Consider the following 21,318-nt stretch of genomic DNA (forward strand, 5'->3'; position numbering starts at 1 on the left):
GTTTACTATAGTGCACTGTTTAAATAGACAGTTTACTATAGGACACTGTTTAAATAGACTGTTTACTGTAGGGCACTGTTTAAATAGACTGTTTACTGTAGGGCACTGTTTAGATAGATTGTTTACTGTAGGGCACTGATTAAATAGACAGTTTTCTATAGGACACTGTTTAAATAGACTGTTTACTGTCGGGCATTGTTTAACTAGACAGTTTACTGGAGGGCACTGTTTAAATAGACTGTTTACTGTTGGGCACTATTTAAATAGACTGTTTACTGTAGCGCACTGTTTAAAGAGACTGTTTACTGTATGGTACTGATTATATAGCCTGTTTATGGTAGGACACTGTTTAAATTAACAGTTTACTGTCAGGGACTGTATAAATAGACTGTTTACTGTAGGGCACCATTTAATAGACTGTTTTCTGTAGGGTGTATTTAAATACACTCTGTTTACTGTAGGGCACTGTTTAAAAAGACTGTTTACTGTAGGGTACCGTTTAAATAGAGTGTTTACTGTAGGGCCTATTTAAATAGACTCTGTTCACTGTAGGGCACTGTTTAAATAGACTATTCACTGTAGGGCACTGTTTAAATACAATGATTACTGTAGGGCACTGTTTAAATAGACAGTTTACTGTAGGGCACAGTTTAAATAGACAGTTTACTGTAGGGCACTGTTTAAATAGACTGTATACTGTAGGGCACTGTTTAAATAGACTGTTTACTAGAGGGCCTATTTAAACAGACTCTGTTCACTGTAGGGCACTGTTTAAATAGACTATTTACTGTAGGACACTATTTAACTAGACTGTTTACTGTAGTGCACTGTTTAAATAGACAGTTTACTATAGGACACTGTTTAAATAGACTGTTTACTGTAGGGCACTGTTTAAATAGATTGTTTACTGGAGGGCACTGTTTAAATAGACTGTTTACTGTAGGGCACTGTTTAAATAGACTATTTACTGTAGCGCACTGTTTAAATAGACTGTCTACTGGAGGGCGCTGTTTAAATAGACTGTTTACTGTTGGGCACTATTTAAATAGACTGTTTACTGTAGCGCACTGTTTAAATAGACTGTTTACAGGAGGGCACTGTTGAAATACACTCTGTTTACTGTAGGGCACTGTTTAAAGATACTGTTTACTGTATGGTACTGATTATATAGCCTGTTTATGGTAGGACACTGTTTAAATACACAGTTTACTGTAAGGGACTGTATAAATAGACTGTTTACTGTAGGGCACCATTTAATAGACTGTTTACTGTAGGGCCTATTTAAATACACTCTGTTTACTGTAGGGCACTGTTAACTAGACTGTTTACTGTAGGGCACCATTTAAATAGAGTGTTTACTGTAGGGCCTATTTAAATAGACTGTTTAATGTCGGGCACTGTTTAAATACACTCTGTTTACTATAGGGCCCTGTTTAAAGAGACTGTTTACTGTAGCGCACTGTTTAAATAGACTGTCTACTGGAGGGCGCTGTTTAAATAGACTGTTTACTGTTGGGCACTATATAAATAGACTGTTTACTGTAGCGCACTGTTTAAATAGACTGTTTACTGTAGCGCACTGTTTAAATAGACTGTCTACTGGAGGGCGCTGTTTAAATAGACTGTTTACTGTTGGGCACTATTTAAATAGACTGTTTACTGTAGCGCACTGTTTAAATAGACTGTTTACTGTAGGTCACTGTTGAAATACAATCTGTTTACTGTAGGGCACTGTTTAAAGAGACTGATTACTGTATGGTACTGATTATATAACCTGTTTATGGTAGGACACTGTTTAAATACACAGTTTACTGTAAGGGACTGTATAAATAGACTGTTTACTGTAGGGCACCATTTAATAGACTGTTTACTGTAGGGCGTATTTAAATACACTCTGTTTACTGTAGGGCACTGTTTAACTAGAGTGTTTACTGTAGCGCACTGTTTAAATAGACTATTTACTGGAGGACACCGTTTAAATAGACTGTTTACTGCAGGGCACTGTTTAAATAGACAGTTCACTGTAGGGCACTGTTTAACTAGACTGTTTACTGTAGGGCACTGTTTAACAAGACTGTTTACTGTAGTGCACTGTTTAAATAGACTGTTTACTGTTGGGAACTGTTTAAATAGACTGTTCACTGTAGGGCACTGTTTAAATAGACTCTGTTCACTGTAGGGCACTGTTTAACTAGACTGTTTACTGTCGTGCACTGTTTAAATAGACAGTTTACTATAGGCCACTGTTTAAATAGACTGTTTACTGTAGGGCACTGTTTAAATAGACTGTTTACTGTAGGACACTGTTTAAATAGACTGTTTACTGTAGGGCACTGTTTAAATAGACTGTTTACTGTCGGGCACTGGTTAAATAGACTGTTTAATGTAGCGCACTGTTTAAATTGACTGTTTACTGGAGGACACTGTTTAAATAGACAGTTTACTATTGGACACTGTTTAAATAGACTGCTTACTGTAGTGCACTGTTTAAATAGACTGTTTACTGTAGCGCACTGTTTAAGTAGACTGTTTACTGTAGGGCACTGTTTAAATAGATTGTTTACTGTAGTGATCTGTTTAAATAGACAGTTTACTATAGGATACTGTTTAAATAGACTGTTTACTGTAGGGCACTGTTTAAATAGACTGTTTACTGTAAGGCATTGTTTCACTAGACTGTTTACTGGAGGGCACTGTTTAAATAGACTGTTTACCGCAGGACACTGTTTAAATAGACTGTTTACTGTAGGGCACTGTTTAAATAGACTGATTACTGTAGGGCACTGTTTAACTAGACTGTTTACTGTAGTGCACTGTTTAAATAGACTGTTCACTGTAGGACACTGTTTAAATAGATTGTTCACTGTAGTGCACTGTTTAAATAGACTGTTTACTGTAGCGCACTGTTTAAATAGACTGTTTACTGTAGGGCACTGTTTAAATAGACTGTTTACTGTAGCGCACTGTTTAAAGAGACTGTTTACTGTATGGTACAGATTATATAGCCTGTTTATGGTAGGACACTGTTTAAATACACAGTTTACAGTAAGGGACTGTATAAATAGACTGTTTACTGTAGGGCACCATTTAATAGACTGCTAACTGTAGGGCCTATTTAAATACACTCTGTTTACAGTAGGGCACTGTTTAAATAGACTGTTTACTGTAGGGCACCGTTTAAATAGAGTGTTTACTGTAGGGCCTATTTAAATAGACTCTGTTCACTGTAGGGCACTGTTTAAATAGACTGTTCAGTGTAGGGCACTGTTTAAATAGACTATTTACTGCAGGGCACTGTTTAAATAGACTATTTACTGTAGGGCATTGTTTAAATAGACAGTTTACTGTAGGGCACTGTTTAAATAGACAGTTTACTGTAGGGCACTGTTTAAATAGACTGTATACGTAAGGGCACTGTTTAAATAGACTGTTTACTAGAGGGCCTATTTAAACAGACTCTGTTCACTGTAGGGCACTGTTTAAATAGATTATTTACTGTAGGACACTGTTTAACTGGACTGTTAACCGTAGTGCACTGTTTAAATAGACAGTTTACTATAGGACACTGTTTAAATAGAGTGTTTACTGCATGGAACAGTTTAAATAGACTGTTTACTGTAGGGCACTGTTTAAATAGATTGTTTACTGCAGGACACTGTTTAAATAGACTAATTACTGTAGGGCACTGTTTAAATAGACAGTTTTCTACAGGACACTGTTTAAATAGACTGTTTACTGGAGGGCACTGTTTAAATAGACTGTTTACTATTGCACACTGTTTAAATAGACTGTCTACTGGAGGGCGCTGTTTAAATAGACTGTTTACTGTAGGGCACTGTTTAAATAGACTGTTTACTCTAGGGCACTGTTTAAATAGACTGTATTCTGTAGGGCACTGTTTAAATAGACAGTTTACTGTAGGGCACTGTTTAAATAGACTGTTTACTGTAGGGCACTGTTAAATAGACTGTTTACTGTAGGGCACTGTTTAAATAGACAGTTTACTGTAGGGCATTGTTTAAATAGACAGTTTACTGTAGGGCACTGTTTAAATAGACTGTTTACTAGAGGGGCTATTTAAATAGACTCTGTTCACTGTAGGGCACTGTTTAAATAGACTATTTACTGTAGGACACTGTTTAACTAGACTGTTTACTGTAGTGCACTGTTTAAATAGACAGTTTACTATAGGACACTGTTTAAATAGACTGTTTACTGGAGGGCACTGTTTAAATAGACTGTTTACTGTAGGGCACTGTTTAAATAGACTGTTTACTAGAGGGCCTATTTAAATAGACTCTGTTCACTGTAGGGCACTGTTTAAATAGAGTATTTACTGTAGGACACTGTTTAACTAGACTGTTTACTATAGTGCACTGTTTAAATAGACAGTTTACTATAGGACACTGTTTAAATAGACTGTTTACTGTAGGGCACTGTTTAAATAGACTGTTTACTGTAGGGCACTGTTTAAATAGATTGTTTACTGTAGGGCACTGTTTAAATAGACAGTTTTCTATAGGACAATGTTTAAATAGACTGTTTACTGTAGGGCATTGTTTAACTAGACTGTTTACTGGAGTACACTGTTTAAATAGACTGTTTACTGTAGCGCACTGTTTAAATAGACTGTCTACTGGAGGGCGCTGTTTAAATAGACTGTTTACTGTTGGGCACTATTTTAAATAGACTGTTTACTGTAGCGCACTGTTTAAATAGACTGTTTACTGGAGGGCACTGTTGAAATACACTCTGTTTACTGTAGGGCACTGTTTAACTAGACTGTTTACTATAGTGCACTGTTTAAATAGGTAGTTTACTATAGGACACTGTTTAAATAGACTGTTTACTGTAGGGCACTGTTTAACTAGACTGTTTACTGTAGGGCACCGTTTAAATAGAGTGTTTACTGTAGGGCCTATTTAAATAGACTGTTTACTGTAGGGCACTGTTTAAATAGACTGTTCACTGTAGGGCACTGTTTAAATAGACTGTTTACTGCAGGACACTGTTTAAATAGACTAATTACTGCAGGACGCTGTTTAAATAGATTGTTTACTGTAGGGCACTGTTTAAATAGACAGTTTACTGTAGGGCACTGTTTAAATAGACGGTTTACTGTAGGGCACTGTTTAAATAGACTGTTTACTGTAGGGCACTGTTTAAATAGACTGTTTACTAGAGGGCCTATTTAAATAGACTCTGTTCACTGTAGGGCACTGTTTAAATAGACTATTTACTGTAGGACACTGTTTAACTAGACTGTTTACTATAGTGCACTGTTTAAATAGACAGTTTACTATAGGACACTGTTTAAATAGACTGTTTACTGTAGGGCACTGTTTAAATAGACTGTTTACTGTAGGGCACTGTTTAGATAGATTGTTTACTGTAGGGCACTGATTAAATAGACAGTTTTCTATAGGACACTGTTTAAATAGACTGTTTACTGTCGGGCATTGTTTAACTAGACAGTTTACTGGAGGGCACTGTTTAAATAGACTGTTTACTGTTGGGCACTATTTAAATAGACTGTTTACTGTAGCGCACTGTTTAAAGAGACTGTTTACTGTATGGTACTGATTATATAGCCTGTTTATGGTAGGACACTGTTTAAATTAACAGTTTACTGTAAGGGACTGTATAAATAGACTGTTTACTGTAGGGCACCATTTAATAGACTGTTTTCTGTAGGGCGTATTTAAATACACTCTGTTTACTGTAGGGCACTGTTTAAATAGACTGTTTACTGTAGGGTACCGTTTAAATAGAGTGTTTACTGTAGGGCCTATTTAAATAGACTCTGTTCACTGTAGGGCACTGTTTAAATAGACTATTCACTGTAGGGCACTGTTTAAATACAATGATTACTGTAGGGCACTGTTTAAATAGACAGTTTACTGTAGGGCACAGTTTAAATAGACAGTTTACTGTAGGGCACTGTTTAAATAGACTGTATACTGTAGGGCACTGTTTAAATAGACTGTTTACTAGAGGGCCTATTTAAACAGACTCTGTTCACTGTAGGGCACTGTTTAAATAGACTATTTACTGTAGGACACTATTTAACTAGACTGTTTACTGTAGTGCACTGTTTAAATAGACAGTTTACTATAGGACACTGTTTAAATAGACTGTTTACTGTAGGGCACTGTTTAAATAGATTGTTTACTGGAGGGCACTGTTTAAATAGACTGTTTACTGTAGGGCACTGTTTAAATAGACTATTTACTGTAGCGCACTGTTTAAATAGACTGTCTACTGGAGGGCGCTGTTTAAATAGACTGTTTACTGTTGGGCACTATTTAAATAGACTGTTTACTGTAGCGCACTGTTTAAATAGACTGTTTACAGGAGGGCACTGTTGAAATACACTCTGTTTACTGTAGGGCACTGTTTAAAGATACTGTTTACTGTATGGTACTGATTATATAGCCTGTTTATGGTAGGACACTGTTTAAATACACAGTTTACTGTAAGGGACTGTATAAATAGACTGTTTACTGTAGGGCACCATTTAATAGACTGTTTACTGTAGGGCCTATTTAAATACACTCTGTTTACTGTAGGGCACTGTTTAACTAGACTGTTTACTGTAGGGCACCATTTAAATAGAGTGTTTACTGTAGGGCCTATTTAAATAGACTGTTTAATGTAGGGCACTGTTTAAATACACTCTGTTTACTATAGGGCCCTGTTTAAAGAGACTGTTTACTGTAGCGCACTGTTTAAATAGACTGTCTACTGGAGGGCGCTGTTTAAATAGACTGTTTACTGTTGGGCACTATATAAATAGACTGTTTACTGTAGCGCACTGTTTAAATAGACTGTTTACTGTAGCGCACTGTTTAAATAGACTGTCTACTGGAGGGCGCTGTTTAAATAGACTGTTTACTGTTGGGCACTATTTAAATAGACTGTTTACTGTAGCGCACTGTTTAAATAGACTGTTTACTGTAGGTCACTGTTGAAATACAATCTGTTTACTGTAGGGCACTGTTTAAAGAGACTGATTACTGTATGGTACTGATTATATAACCTGTTTATGGTAGGACACTGTTTAAATACACAGTTTACTGTAAGGGACTGTATCAATAGACTGTTTACTGTAGGGCACCGTTTAAATAGAGTGTTTACTGTAGGGCCTATTTAAATAGACTGTTTACTGTAGGGCACTGTTTAAATAGACTGTTCACTGTAGGGCACTGTTTAAATAGACTGTTTACAGCAGGAAACTGTTTAAATAGACTAATTACTGTAGGACGCTGTTTAAATAGATTGTTTACTGTAGGGCACTGTTTAAATAGACAGTTTACTGTAGGGCACTGTTTAAATAGACGGTTTACTGTAGGGCACTGTTTAAATAGACTGTTTACTGTAGGGCACTGTTTAAATAGACTGTTTATTAGAGGGCCTATTTAAATAGACTCTGTTCACTGTAGGGCACTGTTTAAATAGATTATTTACTGTAGGACACTGTTTAAATAGACTGTTTACTATAGTGCACTGTTTAAATAGACAGTTTACTATAGGACACTGTTTAAATAGACTGTTTACTGTAGGGCACTGTTTAAATAGACTGTTTACTGTAGGGCACTGTTTAGATAGATTGTTTACTGTAGGGCACTGATTAAATAGACAGTTTTCTATAGGACACTGTTTAAATAGACTGTTTACTGTCGGGCATTGTTTAACTAGACAGTTTACTGGAGGGCACTGTTTAAATAGACTGTTTACTGTTGGGCACTATTTAAATAGACTGTTTACTGTAGCGCACTGTTTAAAGAGACTGTTTACTGTATGGTACTGATTATATAGCCTGTTTATGGTAGGACACTGTTTAAATTAACAGTTTACTGTAAGGGACTGTATAAATAGACTGTTTAATGTAGAGCACCATTTAATAGACTGTTTTCTGTAGGGTGTATTTAAATACACTCTGTTTACTGTAGGGCACTGTTTAAATAGACTGTCTACTGGAGGGCGCTGTTTAAATAGACTGTTTACTGTTGGGCACTATTTAAATAGACTGTTTACTGTAGCGCACTGTTTAAATAGACTGTTTACAGGAGGGCACTGTTGAAATACACTCTGTTTACTGTAGGGCACTGTTTAAAGATACTGTTTACTGTATGGTACTGATTATATAGCCTGTTTATGGTAGGACACTGTTTAAATACACAGTTTACTGTAAGGGACTGTATAAATAGACTGTTTACTGTAGGGCACCATTTAATAGACTGTTTACTGTAGGGCCTATTTAAATACACTCTGTTTACTGTAGGGCACTGTTTAACTAGACTGTTTACTGTAGGGCACCATTTAAATAGAGTGTTTACTGTAGGGCCTATTTCAATAGACTGTTTAATGTAGGGCACTGTTTAAATACACTCTGTTTACTATAGGGCCCTGTTTAAAGAGACTGTTTACTGTAGCGCACTGTTTAAATAGACTGTCTACTGGAGGGCGCTGTTTAAATAGACTGTTTACTGTTGGGCACTATATAAATAGACTGTTTACTGTAGCGCACTGTTTAAATAGACTGTTTACTGTAGCGCACTGTTTAAATAGACTGTCTACTGGAGGGCGCTGTTTAAATAGACTGTTTACTGTTGGGCACTATTTAAATAGACTGTTTACTGTAGCGCACTGTTTAAATAGACTGTTTACTGTAGGTCACTGTTGAAATACAATCTGTTTACTGTAGGGCACTGTTTAAAGAGACTGATTACTGTATGGTACTGATTATATAACCTGTTTATGGTAGGACACTGTTTAAATACACAGTTTACTGTAAGGGACTGTATCAATAGACTGTTTACTGTAGGGCACCGTTTAAATAGAGTGTTTACTGTAGGGCCTATTTAAATAGACTGTTTACTGTAGGGCACTGTTTAAATAGACTGTTCACTGTAGGGCACTGTTTAAATAGACTGTTTACAGCAGGAAACTGTTTAAATAGACTAATTACTGTAGGACGCTGTTTAAATAGATTGTTTACTGTAGGGCACTGTTTAAATAGACAGTTTACTGTAGGGCACTGTTTAAATAGACGGTTTACTGTAGGGCACTGTTTAAATAGACTGTTTACTGTAGGGCACTGTTTAAATAGACTGTTTATTAGAGGGCCTATTTAAATAGACTCTGTTCACTGTAGGGCACTGTTTAAATAGATTATTTACTGTAGGACACTGTTTAAATAGACTGTTTACTATAGTGCACTGTTTAAATAGACAGTTTACTATAGGACACTGTTTAAATAGACTGTTTACTGTAGGGCACTGTTTAAATAGACTGTTTACTGTAGGGCACTGTTTAGATAGATTGTTTACTGTAGGGCACTGATTAAATAGACAGTTTTCTATAGGACACTGTTTAAATAGACTGTTTACTGTCGGGCATTGTTTAACTAGACAGTTTACTGGAGGGCACTGTTTAAATAGACTGTTTACTGTTGGGCACTATTTAAATAGACTGTTTACTGTAGCGCACTGTTTAAAGAGACTGTTTACTGTATGGTACTGATTATATAGCCTGTTTATGGTAGGACACTGTTTAAATTAACAGTTTACTGTAAGGGACTGTATAAATAGACTGTTTAATGTAGAGCACCATTTAATAGACTGTTTTCTGTAGGGTGTATTTAAATACACTCTGTTTACTGTAGGGCACTGTTTAAAAAGACTGTTTACTGTAGGGTACCGTTTAAATAGAGTGTTTACTGTAGGGCCTATTTAAATAGACTCTGTTCACTGTAGGGCACTGTTTAAATAGACTATTCACTGTAGGGCACTGTTTAAATACAATGATTACTGTAGGGCACTGTTTAAATAGACAGTTTACTGTAGGGCACAGTTTAAATAGACAGTTTACTGTAGGGCACTGTTTAAATAGACTGTATACTGTAGGGCACTGTTTAAATAGACTGTTTACTAGAGGGCCTATTTAAACAGACTCTGTTCACTGTAGGGCACTGTTTAAATAGACTATTTATTGTAGGACACTATTTAACTAGACTGTTTACTGTAGTGCACTGTTTAAATAGACAGTTTACTATAGGACACTGTTTAAATAGACTGTTTACTGTAGGGCACTGTTTAAATAGATTGTTTACTGGAGGGCACTGTTTAAATAGACTGTTTACTGTAGGGCACTGTTTAAATAGACTATTTACTGTAGCGCACTGTTTAAATAGACTGTCTACTGGAGGGCGCTGTTTAAATAGACTGTTTACTGTTGGGCACTATTTAAATAGACTGTTTACTGTAGCGCACTGTTTAAATAGACTGTTTACAGGAGGGCACTGTTGAAATACACTCTGTTTACTGTAGGGCACTGTTTAAAGATACTGTTTACTGTATGGTACTGATTATATAGCCTGTTTATGGTAGGACACTGTTTAAATACACAGTTTACTGTAAGGGACTGTATAAATAGACTGTTTACTGTAGGGCACCATTTAATAGACTGTTTACTGTAGGGCCTATTTAAATACACTCTGTTTACTGTAGGGCACTGTTAACTAGACTGTTTACTGTAGGGCACCATTTAAATAGAGTGTTTACTGTAGGGCCTATTTAAATAGACTGTTTAATGTAGGGCACTGTTTAAATACACTCTGTTTACTATAGGGCCCTGTTTAAAGAGACTGTTTACTGTAGCGCACTGTTTAAATAGACTGTCTACTGGAGGGCGCTGTTTAAATAGACTGTTTACTGTTGGGCACTATATAAATAGACTGTTTACTGTAGCGCACTGTTTAAATAGACTGTTTACTGTAGCGCACTGTTTAAATAGACTGTCTACTGGAGGGCGCTGTTTAAATAGACTGTTTACTGTTGGGCACTATTTAATTAGACTGTTTACTGTAGCGCACTGTTTAAATAGACTGTTTACTGTAGGTCACTGTTGAAATACAATCTGTTTACTGTAGGGCACTGTTTAAAGAGACTGATTACTGTATGGTACTGATTATATAACCTGTTTATGGTAGGACACTGTTTAAATACACAGTTTACTGTAAGGGACTGTATAAATAGACTGTTTACTGTAGGGCACCATTTAATAGACTGTTTACTGTAGGGCGTATTTAAATACACTCTGTTTACTGTAGGGCACTGTTTAACTAGAGTGTTTACTGTAGCGCACTGTTTAAATAGACTATTTACTGGAGGACACCGTTTAAATAGACTGTTTACTGCAGGGCACTGTTTAAATAGACAGTTTACTGTAGGGCACTGTTTAACTAGACTGTTTACTGTAGGGCACTGTTTAACAAGACTGTTTACTGTAGTGCACTGTTTAAATAGACTGTTTACTGTTGGGAACTGTTTAAATAGACTGTTTACTGTAGGACACTGTTTAAATAGACTGTTTACTGTAGGGCACTGTTTAAATAGACTGTTTACTGTCGGGCACTGGTTAAATAGACTGTTTAATGTAGCGCACTGTTTAAATTGACTGTTTACTGGAGGACACTGTTTAAATAGACAGTTTACTATTGGACACTGTTTAAATAGACTGCTTACTGTAGTGCACTGTTTAAATAGACTGTTTACTGTAGCGCACTGTTTAAGTAGACTGTTTACTGTAGGGCACTGTTTAAATAGATTGTTTACTGTAGTGATCTGTTTAAATAGACAGTTTACTATAGGATACTGTTTAAATAGACTGTTTACTGTAGGGCACTGTTTAAATAGACTGTTTACTGTAAGGCATTGTTTCACTAGACTGTTTACTGGAGGGCACTGTTTAAATAGACTGTTTACCGCAGGACACTGTTTAAATAGACTGTTTACTGGAGGGCACTGTTTAAATAGACTGATTACTGTAGGGCACTGTTTAACTAGACTGTTTACTGTAGTGCACTGTTTAAATAGACTGTTCACTGTAGGACACTGTTTAAATAGACTGTTTACTGTAGGGCACTGTTTAAATAGACTGTTTACTGTAGGGCACTGTTTAAATAGATTGTTTACTGTAGGGCACTGTTTAAATAGACTGTTTACTGTAGGGCACTGTTTAACTAGACTGTTTACTGTCGTGCACTGTTGAAATGGACTGTTCACTGTAGGACACTGTTTAAATAGAGTTTACTGTAGGGCACTGTTTAAATAGACTGTTTACTGTAGGGCACTGTTTAACTAGACTGTTTACTGTAGTGCACTGTTTAAATAGACTTTTTACTGTATGACACTGTTTAAATAGACTGTTTACTGTAGGGCACTGTTTAAATTGACTGTTTACTGGAGGACACTGTTCAAATAGACAGTTTACTATAGGACACTGTTTAAATAGACTGTTTACTGTTGGGCACTGTTTAAATAGACTGTTTACTGGAGGACACTGTTTAAATAGACAGTTTACTATAGGACACTGTTTAAAAAGACTGTGTACTGTTGGGCACTGTTTAAATAATTTGTTTACTGTAGCGCACTGTTTAAATAGACTGTTTACTGTAGCGCACTGTTTAAATAGACTGTTTACTGTAGGGCACAGTTTAAATAGATTGTTTACTGTAGTGCACTGTTTAAATAGGCAGTTTACTATAGGACACTGTTTAAATAGACTGTTTACTGTAGGGCACTGTTTAAATAGACTGTTTACTGTAGGGCACTGTTTAAATTGACTGTTTACTGGAGGACACTGTTTAAATAGACAGTTTACTATAGGACACTGTTTAAAAAGACTGTGTACTGTAGGGCACTGTTTAAATAGACTGTTTACTGGAGGGCACTGTTTAAATAGATTGTTTACTGTAGTGCACTGTTTAAATAGACTGTTTACTGCAGCGCACTGTTTAAATAGACTGTTTACTGAAGGACACTGTTTAAATAGACTGTTTACTGTAGGGCACTGTTTAAATTGACTGTTTACTGGAGGACACTGTTTAAATAGACAGTTTACTATAGGAAACTGTTTAAATAGGCTGTTTACTGTAGGGCACTGTTTAAATAGACTGTTTACTGGAGGGCACTGTTTAAATAGATTGTTTACTGTAATGCACTGTTTAAATAGACTGTTTACTGTAGCGCACTGTTTAAATAGACAGTTTACTGTAGGGCACTGTTTAAATAGATTGTTTACTGTAGTGCAATGTTTAAATAGACAGTTTACTATAGGACACTGTTTAAATAGACTGTTTACGGTAGGGCACTGTTTAAGTAAACTGTTTACTGTAGGGCACTGTTTAAATTGACTGTTTACTGGAGGGCACTGTTTAAATAGATTGTTCACTGTAGTGCACTGTTTAAGAAGACTGTTTACTGTAGGGCACTGTTTAAATTGACTGTTTACTGGAGGGCACTGTTTAAATAGATTGTTCACTGTAGTGCACTGTTTAAATAGACTGTTTACTGTAGCGCACTGTTTAAATAGACTGTTTACTGTAGGGCACTGTTTAAATAGACTGTTTACTGTAGCGCACTGTTTAAATAGACTGTTTACTGGAGGGCACTGTTGAAATACACTCTGTTTACTGTAGGGCACTGTTTAAAGAGACTGTTTACTGTATGGTACAGATTATATAGCCTGTTTATGGTAGGACACTGTTTAAATACACAGTTTACAGTAAGGGACTGTATAAATAGACTGTTTACTGTAGGGCACCATTTAATAGACTGCTAACTGTAGGGCCTATTTAAATACACTCTGTTTACAGTAGGGCACTGTTTAAATAGACTGTTTACTGTAGGGCACCGTTTAAATAGAGTGTTTACTGTAGGGCCTATTTAAATAGACTCTGTTCACTGTAGGGCACTGTTTAAATAGACTGTTCAGTGTAGGGCACTGTTTAAATAGACTATTTACTGCAGGGCACTGTTTAAATAGACTATTTACTGTAGGGCACTGTTTAAATAGACAGTTTACTGTAGGGCACTGTTTAAATAGACAGTTTACTGTAGGGCACTGTTTAAATAGACTGTATACGTAAGGGCACTGTTTAAATAGACTGTTTACTAGAGGGCCTATTTAAACAGACTCTGTTCACTGTAGGGCACTGTTTAAATAGATTATTTACTGTAGGACACTGTTTAACTGGACTGTTAACTGTAGTGCACTGTTTAAATAGACAGTTTACTATAGGACACTGTTTAAATAGACTGTTTGCTGTATGGAACTGTTTAAATAGACTGTTTACTGTAGGGCACTGTTTAAATAGATTGTTTACTGCAGGACACTGTTTAAATAGACTAATTACTGTAGGGCACTGTTTAAATAGACAGTTTTCTATAGGACACTGTTTAAATTGACTGTTTACTGGAGGGCACTGTTTAAATAGACTGTTTACTATTGCGCACTGTTTAAATAGACTGTCTACTGGAGGGCGCTGTTTAAATAGACTGTTTACTGTAGGGCACTGTTTAAATAGACTGTTTACTGTAGGGCACTGTTTAAATAGACTGTTTTCTGTAGGGCACTGTTTAAATAGACAGTTTACTGTAGGGCACTGTTTAAATAGACTGTTTACTGTAGGGCACTGTTAAATAGACTGTTTACTGTAGGGCACTGTTTAAATAGACAGTTTACTGTAGGGCATTGTTTAAATAGACAGTTTACTGTAGGGCACTGTTTAAATAGACTGTTTACTAGAGGGACTATTTAAATAGACTCTGTTCACTGTAGGGCACTGTTTAAATAGACTATTTACTGTAGGACACTGTTTAACTAGACTGTTTACTGTAGTGCACTGTTTAAATAGACAGTTTACTATAGGACACTGTTTAAATAGACTGTTTACTGGAGGGCACTGTTTAAATAGACTGTTTACTGTAGGGCACTGTTTAAATAGACTGTTTACTAGAGGGCCTATTTAAATAGACTCTGTTCACTGTAGGGCACTGTTTAAATAGAGTATTTACTGTAGGACACTGTTTAACTAGACTGTTTACTATAGTGCACTGTTTAAATAGACAGTTTACTATAGGACACTGTTTAAATAGACTGTTTACTGTAGGGCACTGTTTAAATAGACTGTTTACTGTAGGGCACTGTTTAAATAGATTGTTTACTGTAGGGCACTGTTTAAATAGACAGTTTTCTATAGGACACTGTTTAAATAGACTGTTTACTGTAGGGCATTGTTTAACTAGACTGTTTACTGGAGTACACTGTTTAAATAGACTGTTTACTGTAGCGCACTGTTTAAATAGACTGTCTACTGGAGGGCGCTGTTTAAATAGACTGTTTACTGTTGGGCACTATTTTAAATAGACTGTTTACTGTAGCGCACTGTTTAAATAGACTGTTTACTGGAGGGCACTGTTGAAATACACTCTGTTTACTGTAGGGCACTGTTTAACTAGACTGTTTACTATAGTGCACTGTTTAAATAGACAGTTTACTATAGGACACTGTTTAAATAGACTGTTTACTGTAGGGCACTGTTTAACTAGACTGTTTACTGTAGGGCACCGTTTAAATAGAGTGTTTACTGTAGGGCCTATTTAAATAGACTGTTTACTGTAGGGCACTGTTTAAATAGACTGTTCACTGTAGGGCACTGTTTAAATAGACTGTTTACTGCAGGACACTGTTTAAATAGACTAATTACTGTAGGACGCTGTTTAAATAGATTGTTTACTGTAGGGCACTGTTTAAATAGACAGTTTACTGTAGGGCACTGTTTAAATAGACGGTTTACTGTAGGGCACTGTTTAAATAGACTGTTTACTGTAGGGCACTGTTTAAATAGACTGTTTACTAGAGGGCCTATTTAAATAGACTCTGTTCACTGTAGGGCACTGTTTAAATAGACTATTTACTGTAGGACACTGTTTAAATAGACTGTTTACTATAGTGCACTGTTTAAATAGACAGTTTACTATAGGACACTGTTTAAATAGACTGTTTACTGTAGGGCACTGTTTAAATAGACTGTTTACTGTAGGGCACTGTTTAGATAGATTGTTTACTGTAGGGCACTGATTAAATAGACAGTTTTCTATAGGACACTGTTTAAATAGACTGTTTACTGTCGGGCATTGTTTAACTAGACAGTTTACTGGAGGGCACTGTTTAAATAGACTGTATACTGTTGGGCACTATTTAAATAGACTGTTTACTGTAGCGCACTGTTTAAAGAGACTGTTTACTGTATGGTACTGATTATATAGCCTGTTTATGGTAGGACACTGTTTAAATTAACAGTTTACTGTAACGGACTGTATAAATAGACTGTTTACTGAAGGGCACCATTTAATAGACTGTTTTCTGTAGGGCGTATTTAAATACACTCTGTTTACTGTAGGGCACTGTTTAAATAGACTGTTTACTGTAGGGTACCGTTTAAATAGAGTGTTTACTGTAGGGCCTATTTAAATAGACTCTGTTCACTGTAGGGCACTGTTTAAATAGACTATTCACTGTAGGGCACTGTTTAAATACAATGATTACTGTAGGGCACTGTTTAAATAGACAGTTTACTGTAGGGCACAGTTTAAATAGACAGTTTACTGTAGGGCACTGTTTAAATAGACTGTATACTGTAGGGCACTGTTTAAATAGACTGTTTACTAGAGGGCCTATTTAAACAGACTCTGTTCACTGTAGGGCACTGTTTAAATAGACTATTTACTGTAGGACACTATTTAACTAGACTGTTTACTGTAGTGCACTGTTTAAATAGACAGTTTACTATAGGACACTGTTTAAATAGACTGTTTACTGTAGGGCACTGTTTAAATAGATTGTTTACTGGAGGGCACTGTTTAAATAGACTGTTTACTGTAGGGCACTGTTTAAATAGACTATTTACTGTAGCGCACTGTTTAAATAGACTGTCTACTGGAGGGCGCTGTTTAAATAGACTGTTTACTGTTGGGCACTATTTAAATAGACTGTTTACTGTAGCGCACTGTTTAAATAGACTGTTTACAGGAGGGCACTGTTGAAATACACTCTGTTTACTGTAGGGCACTGTTTAAAGATACTGTTTACTGTATGGTACTGATTATATAGCCTGTTTATGGTAGGACACTGTTTAAATACACAGTTTACTGTAAGGGACTGTATAAATAGACTGTTTACTGTAGGGCACCATTTAATAGACTGTTTACTGTAGGGCCTATTTAAATACACTCTGTTTACTGTAGGGCACTGTTTAACTAGACTGTTTACTGTAGGGCACCATTTAAATAGAGTGTTTACTGTAGGGCCTATTTAAATAGACTGTTTACTGTAGGGCACTGTTTAAATACACTCTGTTTACTATAGGGCCCTGTTTAAAGAGACTGTTTACTGTAGCGCACTGTTTAAATAGACTGTCTACTGGAGGGCGCTGTTTAAATAGACTGTTTACTGTTGGGCACTATATAAATAGACTGTTTACTGTAGCGCACTGTTTAAATAGACTGTTTACTGTAGCGCACTGTTTAAATAGACTGTCTACTGGAGGGCGCTGTTTAAATAGACTGTTTACTGTTGGGCACTATTTAAATAGACTGTTTACTGTAGCGCACTGTTTAAATAGACTGTTTACTGTAGGTCACTGTTGAAATACAATCTGTTTACTGTAGGGCACTGTTTAAAGAGACTGATTACTGTATGGTACTGATTATATAACCTGTTTATGGTAGGACACTGTTTAAATACACAGTTTACTGTAAGGGACTGTATAAATAGACTGTTTACTGTAGGGCACCATTTAATAGACTGTTTACTGTAGGGCGTATTTAAATACACTCTGTTTACTGTAGGGCACTGTTTAGGGCAGCACGGTAGCATAGCGGTTAGCGCAATTGCTTCACAGCTCCAGGGTCCCAGGTTCGATTCCCGGCTGGGTCACTGTCTGTGCGGAGTCTGCACGTTCTCCCCGTGTGTGCGTGGGTTTCCTCCGGGTGCTCCGGTTTCCTCCCACAGTCCAAAGATGTGCAGGTTAGGTGGATTGGCCATGCTAAATTGCCCTTAGTGTCCAAAATTGCCCTTAGTGTTGGTTCAGTGGGGTTACTGGGTTATGGGGATAGGGTGGTCTGGGCTTGGGTGGGGTGCGCTTTCCAAGGGCCGGTGCAGACTCGATGGGCCGAATGGCCTCCTTCTGTCTGTAAATTCTGTAATGTTCTGTAACTAGAGTGTTTACTGTAGGGCACTGTTTAAATATAGTGTTTACTGTAGGGCCTATTTAAATAGACTGTTTACTGTAGGGCACTGTTTAAGTACACTCTGTTTACTCTAGGGCACTGTTTAAATAGACTGTTTACTGTAGTGCAATGTTTAAATAGACAGTTTACTGTAGGACACTGTTTAAATAGACTGTTTACTGTAGGGCACTGTTTAAATAGACTGTTCACTGCAGGGCACCGTTTAAATAGACTGTTTCCTGTCGGGCACTGTTTAAATAGACTTTTTACTGTAGGACACTGTTTAAATAGACAGTTTACTGTAGTGCGCCGTTTAAATAGACTGTTTCCTGTCGGGCACTGTTTAAATAGACTGTTTACTGTAGGGCACTGTTTAAATAGACTGTTTACTGTAGGACCTATTTAAATAGACTGTTTACTGTAGGGCACTTTTTAAATAGACAGTTTACTGTAGGGCACTGTTTAAATAGACTGTTTACTGTAGGGCACCGTTTAAATAGAGCGATTACTGTCGGGCCTATTTAAATAGACTGTTTACTGTAGGGCACTATTTAAACAGACTGTTTATTGTAGGGTACCGTTTAAATAGACTGTTCAGTGTAGGGCACTGTTTAAATAGACTATTTGCTGCAGGACACTGTTTAAATTGACTATTTACTGTAGGACACTGTTTAAATAGACAGTTTACTGTAAGGCACTGTTTAAATAGACGGTTTACTAGAGGGCCTATTTAAATAGACTCTGTTCACTGTAGGGCACTGTTTAAATAGACTCTTTACTGTAGGACACTGTTTAACTAGACTGTTTACTGTAGTGCACTGTTTAAATAGACAGTTTACTGTAGGGCACTGTTTAAATAGACTGTTTACTGTAGGGCACTGTTAAATAGACTGTTTACTGTAGGGCACTGTTTAAATAGACAGTTTACTGTAGGGCATTGTTTAAATAGACAGTTTACTGTAGGGCACTGTTTAAATAGACTGTTTACAAGAGGGACTATTTAAATAGACTCTGTTCACTGTAGGGCACTGTTTAAATAGACTATTTACTGTAGGACACTGTTTAACTAGACTGTTTACTGTAGTGCACTGTTTAAATAGACAGTTTACTATAGGACACTGTTTAAATAGACTGTTTACTGGAGGGCACTGTTTAAATAGACTGTTTACTGTAGGGCACTGTTAAATAGACTGTTTACTAGAGGGCCTATTTAAATATACTCTGTTCACTGTAGGGCACTGTTTAAATAGAGTATTTACTGTAGGACACTGTTTAACTAGACTGTTTACTATAGTGCACTGTTTAAATAGACAGTTTACTATAGGACACTGTTTAAATAGACTGTTTACTATAGGGCACTGTTTAAATAGACTGTTTACTGTAGGGCACTCTTTAAATAGATTGTTTACTGTAGGGCACTGTTTAAATAGACAGTTTTCTATAGGACACTGTTTAAATAGACTGTTTACTGTAGGGCATTGTTTAACTAGACTGTTTACTGGAGTACACTGTTTAAATAGACTGTTTACTGTAGCGCACTGTTTAAATAGACTGTCTACTGGAGGGCGCTGTTTAAATAGACTGTTTACTGTTGGGCACTATTTTAAATAGACTGTTTACTGTAGCGCACTGTTTAAATAGACTGTTTACTGGAGGGCACTGTTGAAATACACTCTGTTTACTGTAGGGCACTGTTTAACTAGACTGTTTACTATAGTGCACTGTTTAAATAGACAGTTTACTATAGGACACTGTTTAAATAGACTGTTTACTGTAGGGCACTGTTTAACTAGACTGTTTACTGTAGGGCACCGTTTAAATAGAGTGTTTACTGTAGGGCCTATTTAAATAGACTGTTTACTGTAGGGCACTGTTTAAATAGACTGTTCACTGTAGGGCACTGTTTAAATAGACTGTTTACTGCAGGACACTGTTTAAATAGACTAATTACTGTAGGACGCTGTTTAAATAGATTGTTTACTGTAGGGCACTGTTTAAATAGACAGTTTACTGTAGGGCACTGTTTTAATAGATGGTTTACTGTAGGGCACTGTTTAAATAGACTGTTTACTGTAGGGCACTGTTTAAATAGACTGTTTACTAGAGGGCCTATTTAAATAGACTCTGTTCACTGTAGGGCACTGTTTAAATAGACTATTTACTGTAGGACACTGTTTAACTAGACTGTTTACTATAGTGCACTGTTTAAATAGACAGTTTACTATAGGACACTGTTTAAATAGACTGTTTACTGTAGGGCACTGTTTAAATAGACAGTTTTCTATAGGACACTGTTTAAATAGACTGTTTACTGTCGGGCATTGTTTAAATAGACTGTTTACTGTTGGGCACTATTTAAATAGACTGTTTACTGTAGCGCACTGTTTAAAGAGACTGTTTACTGTATGGTACTGATTATATAGCCTGTTTATGGTAGGACACTGTTTAAATTAACAGTTTACTGTAAGGGACTGTATAAATAGACTGTTTACTGTAGGGCACCATTTAATAGACTGTTTTCTGTAGGGCGTATTTAAATACACTCTGTTTACTGTAGGGCACTGTTTAAATAGACTGTTTACTGTAGGGTACCGTTTAAATAGAGTGTTTACTGTAGGGCCTATTTAAATAGACTCTGTTCACTGTAGGGCGCTGTTTAAATAGACTATTCACTGTAGGGCACTGTTTAAATACAATGATTACTGTAGGGCACTGTTTAAATAGACAGTTTACTGTAGGGCACAGTTTAAATAGACAGTTTACTGTAGGGCACTGTTTAAATAGACTGTATACTGTAGGGCACTGTTTAAATAGACTGTTTACTAGAGGGCCTATTTAAACAGACTCTGTTCACTGTAGGGCACTGTTTAAATAGACTATTTACTGTAGGACACTATTTAACTAGACTGTTTACTGTAGTGCACTGTTTAAATAGACAGTTTACTATAGGACACTGTTTAAATAGACTGTTTACTGTAGGGCACTGTTTAAATAGATTGTTTACTGGAGGGCACTGTTTAAATAGACTGTTTACTGTAGGGCACTGTTTAAATAGACTATTTACTGTAGCGCACTGTTTAAATAGACTGTCTACTGGAGGGCGCTGTTTAAATAGACTGTTTACTGTTGGGCACTATTTAAATAGACTGTTTACTGTAGCGCACTGTTTAAATAGACTGTTTACAGGAGGGCACTGTTGAAATACACTCTGTTTACTGTAGGGCACTGTTTAAAGATACTG

This window comes from Scyliorhinus torazame, chromosome 23 (genome assembly GCF_047496885.1).
Source record: "Scyliorhinus torazame isolate Kashiwa2021f chromosome 23, sScyTor2.1, whole genome shotgun sequence".
Classification (NCBI taxonomy): domain Eukaryota; kingdom Metazoa; phylum Chordata; class Chondrichthyes; order Carcharhiniformes; family Scyliorhinidae; genus Scyliorhinus; species Scyliorhinus torazame.